This window comes from Diadema antillarum, unplaced genomic scaffold (genome assembly GCF_040938485.1).
Source record: "Diadema antillarum isolate AM-2024a unplaced genomic scaffold, OU_Dant_1.0 seq00001540_RagTag, whole genome shotgun sequence".
In the NCBI taxonomy this organism is placed as follows: domain Eukaryota; kingdom Metazoa; phylum Echinodermata; class Echinoidea; order Diadematoida; family Diadematidae; genus Diadema; species Diadema antillarum.
Genome location: NW_027272271.1, coordinates 625,521 through 642,935, shown reverse-complemented (window position 1 = coordinate 642,935; position 17,415 = coordinate 625,521).

Genomic DNA, 17,415 nt, shown 5'->3' with positions numbered 1-17,415 from the left:
GGTTCTCATCACTTGTGATGCTGCTCTGACGGCTGCTCCCTGGCATGTTGCCATGACGACACCCTCTCGGCATAGATTTGCAGGCAGCGCCATGCTTGAAAATAGGCGATGTAATTCTCTGCAGGAGGGATACGTCTTCCTCTGCGCAAAAGAAAATTGAGAATACACCCTACTAGATCTTCTGTCAAACTACATCAATTTGTTTCATCTGGATGCCGAGCCCTCATGAAAATGTTTCCAGTGCAGTGTGAGGACTTCTTGTCTAGCAAATTAAATGGCTAGATTTTTTCATTAAAATCAACACAATTAACCTAAAATCAAAATAAAACAAAGGCTTGCAGACAATTACATAATTAGTATATTTGCACAGTGAAATACTATTTACTACAGTTAAACTCACATAAGTCGATCTTCTCGGGACTGAGCAAAACACATCGACTTAGGCGATTTTCGACTTGTGCGTAAGTCGAAAAAAAAATCGACTTAACAACAGTTACACCACTCGTACATTATGTATAAATGTACATGTATGTTGTCTACTCTGGAGCCGAGAGCTGGAGGGGTGTGCCGCAGCACGGGTCGCCTGGCAGGGCCGCGGCTAACTTTGCATGGACAGTGTATTATTAGTATTGGCACAGGTCCGATTACTTTACACCCTTGTTAAACCTTGGGGAAGTGAATATGAATGATATTTGAGCAGTGTTTGATTCCAGTTTACCATACCTTGGCTTGAAATGCGTGTAGAGGTGTAATTCTGATCTACCCGTGCCCGTAACTTTCCCCCTTCTTTCCGCTTTGAAAAGTCAGCAGCTTCATCCATCCACTGCACAGCGCAGACTGCAAACATACACAGACTATACAGCCCAGTCACTGTACGTACGTAGCGCGATAGGGCTGTACCAGCGGACCTCCAAACATGAAGAGAGTTCAACAATCGCATGCGATCGCTTTGAATTTTGATACTTTAGATCATTTTTTGTCACCTGTCTGGTCGGGCTAGGTCTTATGTAAACAAAAACTGCGTCTCGTGATTTTGACAGTGATTTATTGCACAATAAAATCTTATTCGACTTAGGCACAGTGAATTTAATTGTTTTTGCTTGAAAGTGTTTTTGGAATTTCATCGACTTAGGCGAGTATTCGACTTACAAAATTCGACTTGTGAGTGAATTAATACACGTAAGTCAATGGGGAAAAATCGGGACTTTTTAAAATCATCGACTTGCGCGATTATTCGACATATGTGATGTCGACTTAAGCGAGTTTAACTGTAGTTTTATAGGGACACCTTTAGCCCTATCACACAATATCATAAACATGTACTGAGCCTATCATATCATGATACTGCTGACATATTCATGGAAACAATTTGACCGCTACACAATTATCATCACTTTTAAGTTTATCAAAATGGACTTTTGTTAAATCAGAAATTTGTTACCCATTTTCCAACAGTCACTAAATTTATGACTGCGAAATTGATATTGAGGACTTTTAATGGCTCCACCCTTATGGGACTTTTAATGGCTCAATCCTTACAGGTCTGTTCTCAAGCTCACACCATCAAAAAGTCATATTTCTAGACTGGATGTGACACACTTTATCTATCAGAATAAGCCAAAATATTATATTCAGTACGCAACCAACTGCATGATTTACAGCTTAAAAATATTTAATGTTAAACTGCTCTTTGCCATGGGAAGGGGACACCCCCCCTCATGCTTCACTCCCTTCGGCGGCATGCAGCTTTGTACTCAACGTCACAACAAGCCCTCACCCTAATAACCCCTAAATCCTCCATGTAGGAGGACTAAGGACTCAGGAGTAGCGTGTCAGGACGATATGGGTAGATCTATTTATACGATGAGCCACATCCTAATTAAACAATTGGTTGAGAGCAAACTCATGATAAGGCATTTATCTTTCCCAAGGAGGTTCAAGAAAATGAAATCACATCTGTCTTATTTCCTTTGAACCAAAGTTCCATGCTGCCACTCAAAAAAGTTTGAAGCATGTGTGCAGATAGGCCCTATAGGAAGACAATTGACTCGATGTCTCATTCGATATAATCACCATCCACTTTCTAAGGAAGCCATGTCTTTGTGATGGTAGGACCTAATTACTTCTCACAATCCCTACTTATAAAAGATAGGTGATATTTTTGGTAAAAGACACAGGAATGCGCGAACAGAAATTGCACACAAAAAAAGAAAATTACTCAACTGGGCATGCCCGGGCACTAATCTGATACATCTTATAATAAATACTTTCATTTAATACAAAGATTTTCAATTTCAGTTTTATTTTATCAGAATTATGTGGAAAAGTGATGAAAGTGTTTTTTTTTTTTTTTTTTTTTTGGGGGGGGGGGTACAGTTTTAAACACTTTCACATTTTAACAGCTCTGATTTACACTTTGCATACATTTCTGGATGAGATTGACTTTTGTTATATTAAGCTGTATCATTACATGTTAGGTGAGATGTCATTTCATTTAATAAATAAACAAGCAAAACATAACCAACATTTACATGTAAACTATGTTCACATTCAATATGATACTTAGATTACTCAGCAAGATAGCATGCAGCATCGAACCTACCCCCAGGGCGCTCCTTCACACAGTTAGACTAAATTCTACTGTGGAAGCGCTTCGCGTTCGGGCTGGTCGCAGCTACATCGAACCCTGATCATCAAAGGCACAAATGCACATGTGGAATTCTTTTGTAAGCTATCTACATCAATCATCATTACAAAACTGACAACTGTTGGATTTAGGATCTACAGCCAGTTGAACTCTATCTCTTCATTGATCTTATACTGTCTTAGCTGTAACGTCAGTTACCATATAGTCGCCACTGGCGTGTTTTCCTATGCACTCCTGGATTGGCAACTAACAATAGACAGTGAATTAGTTCGCCGCCCATTAGCGCGCCACGTATTACTAGAGCGTGTGTTATACACACACTTCAATGTAGGATGCATTGTGCATCATCGCATTTGAAAAACTTTGTTAATCTGCCACCTGAAATCCACTCGAAATCAAAAACATTCTCGCATTAAAAATGGTTTTGTGACCTGTTACATATCATGGTAAAATACATTTGGATTACAATTACAATGTGTATTTGTGTTTTTATGGAGGAAAAAGGTGAATTAGGAATGTCTTTCGAGAGCGATGAAAATCCATTGCCCCAGCTAATGTGAATGTGAATGTCTGGCGACTTAATGGTAATCGATGTTAGACATTACTTAAACCTCCTCCCTCACTCTGCCCAACACTCAACAGCAACATTAACATTAGGCAAAAAAAAAAAAATGGTTGTTTGCCCTTAATTGTCAAAACCCACGAGGGTCGGTAGGTCGTTTTTTGTTTTTTGTTTTAAATACATGTACCCTTTTTACCCATGTAATTTTGTAACTTTGGCAGGGTATCTTGTACACTCATCCTTCTGGCAATACTTCGAGTTCTTGTGCAACTTTGTACAGGACGTGGTGCAAGTTTAATGCACTCAAAACTCTAAGGGATTCAGTCAAATTTACGTCTTGCCAGGGCCCGGTAGGCGAGGCAGAAACACTCCCTGACAAACACAACGTTCATCTTGGGTGCGTTTATCAACTCTTTTTCTCAGCAGAAACAGGTTTCCAAACGGCTTTGAAGGAATTTTTACGAGTTGATAAACGCAAAGCTGTTTTGATCATGGGGTTCGGAAGCCTTTTCGAAAGCCGCAAATTTGTGCTTTCAGAAACAGGTTTGCCCTTTGAAGCAAGATAAACTCAAAGCTCTTTTGAAATGGCTTTGTACTGCGTTACAGTATATTACCCCTTCTCCTCGGGTCAAATTGTGCAATGGAGCTGTGAAGTGACAAGGCCAGTTCGTGTTCGCGGTGAGCTGATAAACGCAACTATTTTGGAAGCCGTTTCTGAAGGGCTTTGGAAACAGCTTTTGAAAGCTGTTTCAAACAGGGGAAAGATGATAAACGCAGCCTTTGTTAAAAATTTGCAAACAGCTCAAAAAAGTACCTTCCAGTGAGATGCTGGCAACTGAACTCCAAACAGTTTTGGTGCCATGACAGCTGGTAACGGATGCTGCAAAAGTAGCCCTCTTGGCAGTCGCGCTGCCCTGCGCCACGGCCAGTACGGTAGCTAGCTAGCATAGCGCTCTACAAACTGCTACCTATGCAAATGAGCCAAGAAGGTAGCTAGCATGCAATGTATGCTATAAAACATAGCACGGCCCAAACACAATTACGATGAGTCGATGAGATGAAAAAAAATTTGTAGACTTTTTTTTTCATTCTTTCTTTAGCGTAAAATGGATAATTTTGGGTTTAGAACCATTCACAAATTTGCAGAAGATGAAATTTGTGGAAAAAAATAAACTTGAAAGAGCAAAAAAACCACAGACTGATGCCTCCGCCATAATGCATGATTCTCCCAATAGTTGTATAGTACAATGTCGTCACAATGTGTGATGACAATTTTACATAACTGGCAAAATATTGATATGACAGACCTTTGTCAGAAATGTCTTGAATGTTCACTTTCCTCAAACTGGGTTTGCTATAATAGACCAGTTCGTAATTCCACTTTGCGCATGAGCAGAGAAAGGTCATTTGTACCAACAGGCATTGTGGTTTATTAGTTCACTGACATAAGCATCTGTGATGTGATGATTATTCATGTGATCCTTTCTAAATAGTGCTTGCCAGCACATCCACCTGATAGCAAGCCTGGTATTTGGATATATCAAAATAAAAAGGTTGTTATTGCATTCCATACGAAACAATGAATTACCGGTAGATGCCTGCTAAAGTGTCTACTGACGGACTATTCTGGTTACCATACCTGGTCTAAACACAAGTTCATGCTTTGTTTGAACACAAATTCCATAAATTGGTATGTCGGGCAAGCTTATGCATTATTATACCGCTTTAAAACGAGTGAAGTGCCTAACCAACTGAGAAAAAAGAAAGGTCATTTGCACCAAGGCGTACATGAGCTAATTACGAACTGGCTTATTGTCTAACAGTGCAGGTACCCATATTTGGGGAATTGAGGATTGTTACTTTGACTTCTGACTGACCCTGTTATAAGTTTATGCATTGAGTAATTTTCAAGGTATGAAGAAAGAGTGTAATTACAGCAGTATGGGAACATCACGGTCACCCGCACACGTCTTTTACGTGTTTTAATGGGTGTTCTGCATCGGTTGATTAAAACTCGATTATTGAAAAAAAAAAACAGATAGGATTTTTTCTTCTTTTCATCATGGATAGTATTTAATAGTAGACATGTGTGTGTAACAAAAAATCACCGTGCAAAGTTGCGACAATTTATTGACCGATTCTGTAACACGCAATGTGTATTTTTGGCATGGGCGCAGCCATAGTGGGTGTATCAGCAGACCCCCCCTCCGCACTCCCCCACCCCTCTCCCTACATTAGCACGCGCGCAGAATGAAAAACTGCTTTAGCCCATAGGCGTCTCGTACTGAGTGCGCGAATGCTTGCTTAGTGCGCGCGAACCTTTGTTACTAGTGCATGATAAACATGTTGCCCGGGTGGGGGAGAGGAGGGGGGTCAGCTGATACACCCACTATGGCTGCGCCCTGTGCCGTAAAATGTCTGCTGCCCTCAACGAACCCGAATCGTCAATACTGTAAAAGTGGATATTTTCGCGTAACTAATTTTTTGCGCTTGGCCGTGTCAGAAGACTTGCATGTTTTAGTTCCGCGGAATCAAGACATCAAGTACCAGTACTGGAACATAGGGCATGCAAAGATATTCGTGTGCTTTTATTTTCGCGCTTGCTTCTCGTTGCACAAAATGCGCGAAAATTTCAACATGGCGAAAATCTTCCACTTTTACAGTACAGTAGAATCTAAATGATTGGAACGCGCCTAAACACACGTCTAGTAGTATTTGGAATATTGAATCACATGCAGGTAAACAAGATGTGAATGCGATTCACTCTCACGCGATGGATAATTCTCTGGTCCAATATGTTCGATGGGATATTTGATGTGATTGATAATGTGATCGGGAATGCTTTGAAATTGCGATACTCCCAGCATACTTTTTGGGTAATATCTTGCATTTTTGGTCATTACCCAACTGAAATTGTGTCATCACAGCATTACCGTATTTCACATATTTCTCATAAATGCATACTATAATGCATGAATACATTTTAGAAGGAAAATCAATAATTTCTGCAGGCATGTGAGAACCATGTTTGCCCTTTAAAAGATGAAATGGACAAAGATTGTGTGTACTGTTAAACAGGCATCGAAGCCCAAATGACAATGGTACAGTGTAAATGTCCTACTCGTGTGCATTCTCGTATTTGATGCCACTACAGAGTACTCATAGAGGGAGAAGTGTGAAACTGCATCAGCGCCCAAAAATCCAACATGGAACATAATTATGGACTCTTCCAATAAATTCTAACATGTGCAGGCATGGCTTGAGTACTGGTATTAATTCAATATTAAAGCGAGAAAACAGATTAAAGTACTATAGTCTGATAATCAAATTACTTGTATATAATTTCAAACAATCAGCAAAGTCAAAATGATGTAATCATCAGTATAGGGCATTTAAAAAATGCTTCAGAAATGACACATAAAATTATAAGACCAGAGACGTATTAAATGCAGAAATGAAAAAGCAAAAAGAAATCAAAATGAACAAATGAAATCTAAAAACAGAAGAGCCATGCTGAATGAAGCGTATTTACAGAGAGCTTGTGAATGTGCGTTTGAAATCGTAGTAGAGCTTAGTACAGTAGGGCTTAAAAGGATTGTATAGTTTGGTTTAGATGGGGCTGCAGGTTTCTAATTGTGTGGGTGTGTGTGTGTGTGTGTGTGTGTTCGTGAGATAATGAGAAGATCATAAGGTATAAAAGAACATTCAATTCTTAGAGGAAATCAAAGTTTATATGATGAAAATTGGTCTTGAAATGGCTGAGATATCCAACATAGCGATTTTATTTTTAAAATAAAGTGCGACAGGCTGCTGCTTTTATTGGAATTGCTTTATTTTACCTTGTTTTGTATGTTCTTCAAATAAATTTTCCATTCCTCATAGAAATGTGTACTTAGGCTCTTGGAAAAACATAAAACATTTCATTTATAGTGGTTTCTAATTATATCTCTCAAAACATTGAAAGCTTAAAACTCATCTCAAACCAATACTATACCATCCCTTTAAAGTGAAGTTACATACTGTAAGTGAAGTCAGTGTACAAATGTAGGCTCAGAAAAGCAGACCTCCAAAAGACATCTAGGGTGAGACTAGTGATTGGGGCACAGTGATTAAGAGAAGCAGAGAAGAGAAAACATGGGAAGATGGCATCTGAATGTGGTCAATTTTACTTAAAAGAACTGTATACGCCGAATATTTTGCGAGGTGTTTATTTTCACGCATTTCACGAGTCAGGTGATATACGCGAAATGAAGGACACGCGAAAATATTGACTGATTCCCGATGTGAATGTGATGTACGCATGTACACTTCTCTGTTCAGTACCGGTACAGGACTCCACGATCGCGAATTTAACCACTGGTGATATTGTTTGAATTCCCGATTCGCGAAAATTTAGACTCGCGAAATATAGCATGTACAGTACTCATTAGTCCTCTCCTCTCCCTAGTATTCATATTAAGTAATAACACTATTAAAGGGATGGTACAGTATTGGTAGAGATGAGAATTGGCTTTTTAACTTTTTGCGAGATACCAAGAAAACCATTTTGATAGGAATTCAAAGTTTATTTGATGAAAATCGGGTTTTGGAATGACTGAAACATCCAAAAACAAAATAAAACAAAGCGATCATAATGAAGTGTGGGTCCCACACTTTGTTAGAATTGCTCTCTTTCGGATATCTCAGCCATTTCAAAACCAATTTTCATCAAATAAACGTTGAATTCCTCATAGAATTACATGCTCTTTCATAATTGATAAGAGGTTTCTCATTATCTCACCAAAAAATGTTAGAGACCTGAAATTAGGTCTCAACCAAAACTATACGATCCCTTTAACAGTCGGTAAACTGCTACTTTTTACATTTTTTTTTTTACTGAATTGTCTCGTATCTATGGATATGATGCAACCTGAACTATTGTAAAAAAAAAGAAAAATATGAAGTTTTAGATATTTTTCATGATGTGCTTGTACAACAAGTCATACCATCAGATTTGATAATAGCTGATGCTTTTGTTTGTACATGTACGAAGTGTACGAACGTGCAGGTACACGTGGTGTACCATGTGTGTTTAGTTTTGGTTACATTGACAATATTGACTTTAAAATGATAAGGGATTTTAGAAACTCTCCTTTCACTTTTCATTTTGCATCTCAGTGAAAACAGATGTTTTGAGAAACACTGGTAGAGATTAAATGTGAAATGCTCTCTTATTTTTTAGTATGATATTCAGTTTAATTGTATGTACAGTATGACAGGGCAAATCTTGTCGTGACATACGTTTCGTTTCACCATTAAAAATTAGGAAACCTACACTTGCTCCAAGTGTTTTGTACTACTATTTCTTTCAATTTCATAGTAGATTTTAGAGGGGAATAGTATTACATCAGGAAAAGAGGAAATTGAATGAATGATTGAGTCAAAATGAAATGGATGTCGCCCGGAGCTTTTGTACTGGAAACATCTCTGGTTATTGCTAGTTGTGATACGCCGTCTCTGATTACATCAAACATGAGCAACTAATCATTCATGTAATTCTGATTGTGATGCTAAATAACACAATCGAAAGACTTTGCATAACCAGTCAAACTCATTTCACGCCAATTTTCTTGATGTCACAATCAGTTGAATAACTGATGATGTCACAAAAACCAGTGATGTCACAATGAACGATGATGTCAGAGGCACTACATTGTACATTGTACAAGGTATTAGCCAAGTCATATCACGTGTTTGCAGTGACTACACAAAGCAATTTCGAGTACCAGTGCTTACCACACTGTCCACATACTGTAAGTCTGCGTGCAATGCTTCTGTACATAATGCAGATAACAAAAGCACATTAAAAATGCCTTTGTCAGCACTGTGCTGTCCCATGTACTGTGATAAAATCTATTTTTGTTATTTCCGTGGTTACTGGGTTTGCAGCCTACAATGTAGTTCTAGAGCGTGACTGGCTGCTGAATGACATGCCATACAGTATCAATGGTTGATCTGCTGTGCTGTATGTCTGCATTCATGTGCAACAAATCAAAGGTCTTGAGCTGGTCCTGAGTGCAGTTGATCCGTATGGTGCATTTTGTTTTTTGGTCGTATCTCTGACCTTCTTAGTTCTGTAGGCCTACACATATTTTATTTTTTATCTTCATAGTTCCAGTATGGTGTGTACTTGTGTGAAAGTTGTTGTTGTTGTTGTTTTTCTCTTTGATGGAACATTCCCTGTCAATGTAATCTTGCTATCAAATACACTTTTTTTTTTTTGGTGACTGTGAAGTCTTTAGTTTGTCCTTTTCTTTCATGAGTGCCCAGAAATGTACATCTGTACTGGCTGTAGCAATAAAAACAATTATGATATGTGATAACCTATTTGTAATCAAATTTTGCCATTGGAATATGGTGTATGTTTCCATATGATATGCAGTAGGGTATAATCTTGCCCAGTCTATCAAGGACACAAACAATTTGTTCATGATTGATTAAAAAAAAAGCCCTGGAAAAAACACTATGCATACATTGTATTCATGACATAAATATCAATGTTACAATTGCAGATTCGGCATTCATATTCATATAACTAAATATGAGCGCTCTTTGCGCAAATAGTTCAGTTACTTTCCTTGTACAATGTTGACTTGTCCTGGAAAGCTGACCTCTCAAATGAGAATAAGGAAGTTAGAATCAGTGCTTACAAGAGGAAAAAATGAACAGGGAAGTCATGTCCAGTATTTTCTTCAATTCAGGATTTCAGATACTCAAAGAATATGGACAAGTACATGGTAGAGTTATACAAAGTCCTGTTTACATGAGTGTCTATAAAACTTGAGCTGTGGGCCTTGGATGCATCGTTGTTTGCTTTTTTATGATTTGATTTGTTGATGTATCAGTCTGTCACAGTTGCATGTGCACGATACGCTTTCAAATGTAAAAGTGTGTGGGGGAAAAAAAGAAAAGAAAGTTTAGTTAAGTCTGTTTCTCATGTGTAAGAGTACACATTGAGCACTTTCACTTGAAATATACAGTACTGCATACAATGTAACTAGGCAAAAGGGCTTTGTGTTTCATCGTGTTTCAAAACATGTTTCATGCTGGCCAGTTTTATATTTTCCCAGATCTGAAAACAAACTCATCTCCTGTTTCTCCCAAACATTATACATGTATCTCAAATCACATGATTGTTTGTGCTTGGTTGTGGAGGTGTTTTCAATCACATTTTATTATTTTATCATATTTTATGATGGAGAGTTTGTTTATCAACTCACAGCAGTTCTGGCATACAGCGTAGAAGGCTTCCAAATAACTTTCAGGAAGATTTGGGCAGATGATAAACCCAAATGTGAGGAGGCCAGGCCCAGTTATGATCTTAAAACACATTTTTTGCCAATTATGTTCTATAGATCTGTTTTTAATGTATTGTAAGGCTGCATTTGTCTAATCAAGGAGGTACTATGTAGGTGAGCTCGCCTAACTGTACCTCCGTGGTCTATGAAACTCGAGAGAGCAAATTTTAGAATGCATTTCAGATGGCATTTATGAACGTGAGAAACTCGCAGAAGGACAATCGTGGTCTTAGAATGGTAAATTTGTTTCAATAGGCCCTTTTTAGGGCGTTTCAAATCAGCATTTCTAAACACGATTGATAACATAGTTGCGTTTAAATATCTATTGCCCAGAAAATGCCTCAAACACTTTTGGGATTGTGGTTCTGCAGGGATTTTTAACTCCTTGGCCACCACTGCATGAGCCTATGATATTGGGGGAATCCTTGACAACTTTCTCTTTATAATTACGTCAAAATTACAGATCTTTTGATTCTTTAGGATTCTCATTCGCACTGTGACAGGGGTAGAAAAAAGAGAAGACCTATTAAAAGTACTTTACATTCGTTACAATAAAACATCATGCAAACAAAACTGTGAACAACTTCTGTTAAATTTCATACTCCAAGACTTCTGGGCCTCATTTCATAAAGGGTTGATATGATGGAAACTCTTGCTGGAATAGCAATTGCCATGGTGATGACAAGAATCCAGCTTCCTGATTGGCTGTTGCTATGGGTAGCTGCCATTCCAGCAAGAGTTGCTGTTATGAAATGGGGCCCTGGAACTTCGTGTAACTCTAGAATATTCCAAAACCAAAGGCATACGTACAATGTATCAGCTGGCTCAACCAAAAATGTCAAAGAAATCAGTTTTTGCAACTTTTATGGGTTTTGTGATGTACTGTCGCATATGATGTTCATAAACAGTGCCTGACAATGAGATGAAATACATTGTATCCCCCCTCCCCCCCCCCCATGGCTATAGATACATTGTACATATAGGGCCTACATAACATATTTCATGTATCAAGGTACATACAATGTAGTGCAAATGTTGGTGTGATGTACAGTGTAAATAATTCGATATATGCCCAAAGGCCCAAAACTGGCCAATGGTTTTCTGCACTACATATATGGACTTGTATAGATCTGCAAAATAATATGAGCATTTCCACATTAAACCCGTTGAGGACCGGCTGATTTTGCTGCTACAATTATTCCCCATAGACGCCTGCCCAAGTATACTCGGGACTCGTCTTCAATGGGTTACCAAAGGGTACATTTCAGGGATGTCCCTTTATTTTCTGTTTCCAGTGTGCATTAACCCCCAATACAATGTGATCTTTTACAACAATTTAGTATTGAGATTTAACTTTGCCCCCAAGTTGCTTCAGAGAAGCAGTTTAGTAGAATTTTTGCCGAGAGTGAGATTAAAAATTGGGGGGGGGGGGGGGTGGTATCACATAGGTAACATGAACAGACAAAACTGTTGCATTTTTGTCTGTCCATGTTACTTACATTCACCAGTGTAGAAATGCTGTAAAACAATGTGTTCAACAGAATTTTAAGGCTATTATCTTTCCTAATCTATATTAGGCCATTCAGAATAAGAAACAACAATGAACATTCGTAATTTGACCTTCAAATTTATGTTTGTGAACATAGATTTTCGTCCAGTGTTACATACTGTACATTACCTCCAAATTTTTCATCTTGGCAAAATTTCAAAAAAACTGCGTCTGTTAAGCAATTTTGGGGCAAAGTTATCTCTTGTTAAATTGTTCTGAAAGATATTATATTAGGGGTACTGGTAGTGTACAGTGGAAACAGAAAATAAAGCGATACCCCTGAAAATGTACCCTTTCACTGTGGAAATATGTGTACATTGTAGATCCTACAGTGTAGCTACAATGCATGTGTGCATACAGGCTGTATTTGTTGTCATGTCAAATGCATGATTCATGTACAATGTGTGTTTGTGTATATGTGTATGTGTGTATGTGTGTGCGCGCACGCCATATGCTCCCTGGCTTGCTGAGCTTGGTTTTTTAGGCGGGTGCTATTTAGTATTCAGAAGCCTGAATTAAGATGAGGGGAAAATCCCCTGCACTCCTCATCAATATTCTTCGCGTGTCTTTCATAGTGCCAGCATCATCGGCAGTCAATTTTGCATCTTCCTGCCTCCACACATACACACACACACACACACATATACAGTGTACGATGTGGTTTCATACTCTGTGTGTGTGTGTGTGTGTGTGTAACAATACACTGTAGGTAATCTATTTATACACCTTGTATATACATACATATATATATATAATTTATTTATATACATGTACACGGATGCAAATACAATTGTAGATGCCATACCTTATACATGATAGACTGTACAATATCAATGATACATAATTTTCAGAAGCCTGAATTGGAATGAGGGGAAAGTCCCTGAAATTCCTCCTATCCATGTAGGTTTCTCAATGTCAGCTGTGAGTAACAGTGATAAGGAGAGAGTTTTAATGCACTAGAAGTGATTTGATTTCTGGCTCACACCTTCAAAATCAATATGATGTTGGGAAATGGTGTGTATATTGATCATCATACACCAAACATATTGTTTGAGAATTATACAATGTGCATTATGTACTGTAGCCCTGTAGGCCCGTAACATTGACCAATTGAAGGGATGTGCCCTACACTTACCCATTCACTCTTTACCATGCAAAATGGTCTCAGTCATAAAATACATGTAGAGTGTAAACATTTTCACTGATTGCTCAGCTTCAAGAGTACACAACATCGGCAGTCCATTTTGAATCAGCCTGCAACCCTACATGTGTATAACTGTACATATACAATAAATGTACCTGTGTTTGTCAACAAAAAAGTTCAACTGAAGAGCTATTGAACTCCATACAAATCGACTGTGTTGAATCAAGCGTAAACAACCGGAAATTGCAAACAAATCATTTTTTTTTCTTATATTCGCCGACACGAGGCTTGCTTTGTTCTATCAAGGAGCTTCAAAAGCTCCTTGGTTCTATTTGTAGTTTCCTAGTTGGGGTGGGGTGGGGTGGGGGGGGGGGGGCTGTGACCTGACTCACAGTTGCTATTCTGGTAAAAGTGTAATTGCACCATACTCACCCAGATTGTGCCTAAAGAGCACAATTCTGAATAAAATCCCATTTGTGACATGTACCGTACCAGGATGTGTGACTTACCTAACAGTATAAATCAGAGAATCCTTATACTGTGTGTACTCTGATGAATTTGCAATTTTCAAAATGTTCAGTTATGTTACTGATTTTTTTTTTTTTTTTTAATTACAGTATATTATGATAAAACTGTCTAAATACAGAAATGATCATGGCGTGCAACTGTGGACTTGATGGTAATCACTCTATGGTTGAATGAAATCAGTATTATTGTGTGTGTTTTAATTTTTTTTTTTTTTTGGGGGGGGGTAGTTTTCTTGTCTTCTAGTAGTCAAAGGTATCACAGTTGAAAGTCTGCTTAAATTGTTTTGGTTTATCTGATAATGTTAAAGGTCCTGTTTACCTTTGGGAGCAGTGATTTTTTTAAAAAGTTCAAGAGATCACATTTGATGCACAAGGGCCTATTTTTAGGTCTGTTGCATCGCAAAATATCCTATCATATCAAATTTTCACAATAAAGTCTGAAATATAAGGAGATATCAGTATTTTTCTCAATAAACCATCACTGTACAAATAATGTAGATGGTTTAGCCTGGAAACATTTTTATTTTGTAAACTATTGTTCACATTTTGTGCATTTAACAATACTTAACATTGATTACTTGTATACGGATTACATTTTTTTATATTGGTTGGTCCTATCCCTAACTTACATTTTAGAACTAGTATTAAAGCACTAATGTTGGGTTTTTGTTTCATCTGCAAATATGGTGTAAATTATGCCTTTGATATTTTCTTCTTTGTACTGTAGTAAAAACAACTTTGGAATGCCATCACGACCAACATCCTAATGCATTATCTTTCAGACATCAGCACACTTTCACCAATCTGCACAGTATAATTGGCATTGGTATGTTATTACCGGTGCCAGGGGGTTCCAGGCACAGGGAAAAAGGTTACCAAGTTCCGGTTGTTGAGGATGCAGAGTGTGTCTCAAACTTTTAGAGTGGAAGGTACATACACTGCAGTAGGCCTACGTGTATTACGCCATATGCAGAAAGTTGGTGTACAAAGCCATTGAAATGTCTGCATGACCCGCGATGAATCAAACTTCACAATTGTTCGATACAGTGGTAGGTTTGACTCACTCACAGCATGGAGCTAAAACGTACGTACTCCACATTTATGATTCACAGGGACACAAAAGAACTCTGGCATTGTCTAGTTGTGTACATTCTGAGGTGGTAGATGGAATTTTCACTGTCTTCTCTGTGTTTGGACAGGTGTTACATCATACATGCATAATCTAGAAATGTGCCCGACAGTTTTGTTCTTTCTTTGATAGACAAAAGAAAGGTACAATGTACCTCTCCCCAACCGCCCACTCACGCCCGACCCACGCGAATGCCCACATCTGTGACCCTGTTACATAATAGACTATGTTTAGACTACATGTGTATGCCAGAGATAGCAACCGACAATGATTATGACAATTCCAACAACAGCCAATCAGCTTTAAAGACTTGACTATTCTTGGATCGTGTCACTCTAGTTGTTGTTATTGTGCAGTATGAATGTGTGTGTGTGTGTATGTGTGTGTGATGAGTTGGTAAAATAGAGTATTTTGTGTGATTTCATTTCATTTCTTCATTTCATTTTCAAAAAAAAAGTAACGTGGAAATCATATCATGCTTTAAAAATATACACTTTGTAAAGGGATCGAAAGTAGTGTAATCTGTAACCTTCTGTCCATCTTAATGGGGTGTCTTCCCATTTTTTTTCTTTCTATGGCAAATACAATTGTATATGCAGATGTATAGCCTGTTATCTAGATACTGTGCATTGTAAAAAAGAAACTATGTTTGCATTTAAGGAAATTCAATTCGAAATGTGCTTTGTCTTCTTATAACAAAATTAGAAAGGACTTTGAGTATATTTCACGTGCATCATATTTCAACAAAATTTGACACAAATGCACGACAATTGTGTAGCAATTTTAGGGAAAATTCCAAGCAAATAATAAAGCACCATTACTCACATCCAACATGATACTAAAGACAGTACCCATGCGACCTTTATTGGAGTTGTGTAAAACCCTAAATTAAAGATTGCAACAATGACAAAAAAGTCCCTTCAATGAAGGTTAGTTTACTGTATTTTGCCTTTCTCTGTGCCTGGCAGATTAAAAAGTCCCATGTCATCTTTCAATAATTTACAAGTTTCAAAAAAAAAAATAATTAATTTGTGTGTGCTTTGAGTTTCTGTCCACTTAATTCATTCGTTTCCTGTTGATATCTCATCTCGACTTCTATTTCACTTCATATATTTATCATTTTACTTGTGACATGCCCTTCTCTTGCACGTAGCAAGCCTTAGTCTGAATTCTACAGTGAGCAGCCTATCCCAAATGATGGTAATGCCTACCAAAAAACCAATTAATGGCATAATTTACCATTTGCATATGAAATAAAAACCCGGCTTTGGTGCTTCGAAATAGTTCTAAATTGTGAGTTTATTCATCTATTTATTTATTTATCCATTCCATTTTATTTTCACAGGGTAGGCCTTTCAGTTAATTAGGGATAGAAACAACCAATGTAAAAATTGAATCAGTATTATACATGTAGTTAATGTTAAGTATACAAAATGTGAACAATTATCATAATAACAATGTTTCTAGACCAAACCGTCCACAGTTATGGTTTATTGAGAAAAATGGTGATCTCTCCTTATATTTTAGGCTGTATTACAAATTTTTTCATGGTAGGATGTTTTGTGATACAACTGACCTACACATGTTATGCATCAAGTGTGATATCTCGAACATTTTTTAAGTCACTGCTCCCAAAGGTAAACTGTAACTTTAATGTATAGGTCTAGGAGGCCATGGTGATGATTTAAGAGGCCTTCCACCTTTATATACCCCCCCCCCCTCAAACAAACGTTGTGTCACCGCCCACTTTGAAGCGTAAGCAGAAAGACTTGTCCACGATAGAGTACAAGATAGGCCTACATGTAGATTATGGTTTCCATGCCAGGTCTATTGTGGTTTCCATAGAAGGATGGGTTGTCGCTCAAGTCGCCCAAGACATCAGTGTGTACTGCCCTGCACAGGAAGGGTGCCTGGCACTGTCTGACACCCTGTGATTTGATAAAGAAACATGACTGTGTTCAATGCTGGAGGACAGTCTTGTTGCAAACAAGCAAAGGACCCTGAATGACTGAGACAGGAAAATAACAGGGCCTACGACAAAAATCTCTCTTTTGTTGCTTTTTCCACCTACGTGTAGGTCTACTCTTTCTGATCAAGAAGCAGTATTAGGAAGGTCAAAAACCACAACAAAACAAGAAAACAACAGTCCCCTTTTCCACCTCACCCTGTAAAGTCTGTAAAACTTTTCCACCAAGTTCCTCTCTCGACACAAAAGTCAACCCTTTGTGTCGACTGGGTACTTGCTAACTGAGTGAGTGTTATTGTGACACCTCGGGTGGAAGCCATGTAATGCCAAGAAAGCCAAAATTAGGACATTACAGCCAAAGATACGCCGTGTAGGTGATGCAATTAATATTGTCATTGAAGTGTGAAAAATAGTCATGAAATCAAACAGTGAAGGTTTTGGCAGTCAAAAAGAGGGTTCAGACGGTATGATTTTGCAGAAATCTATTTATGATCGTAGTTCAATTTAACAATTTCCATAAACCAGGGGTACCAGCCTCTGCCAATGGGATCTGC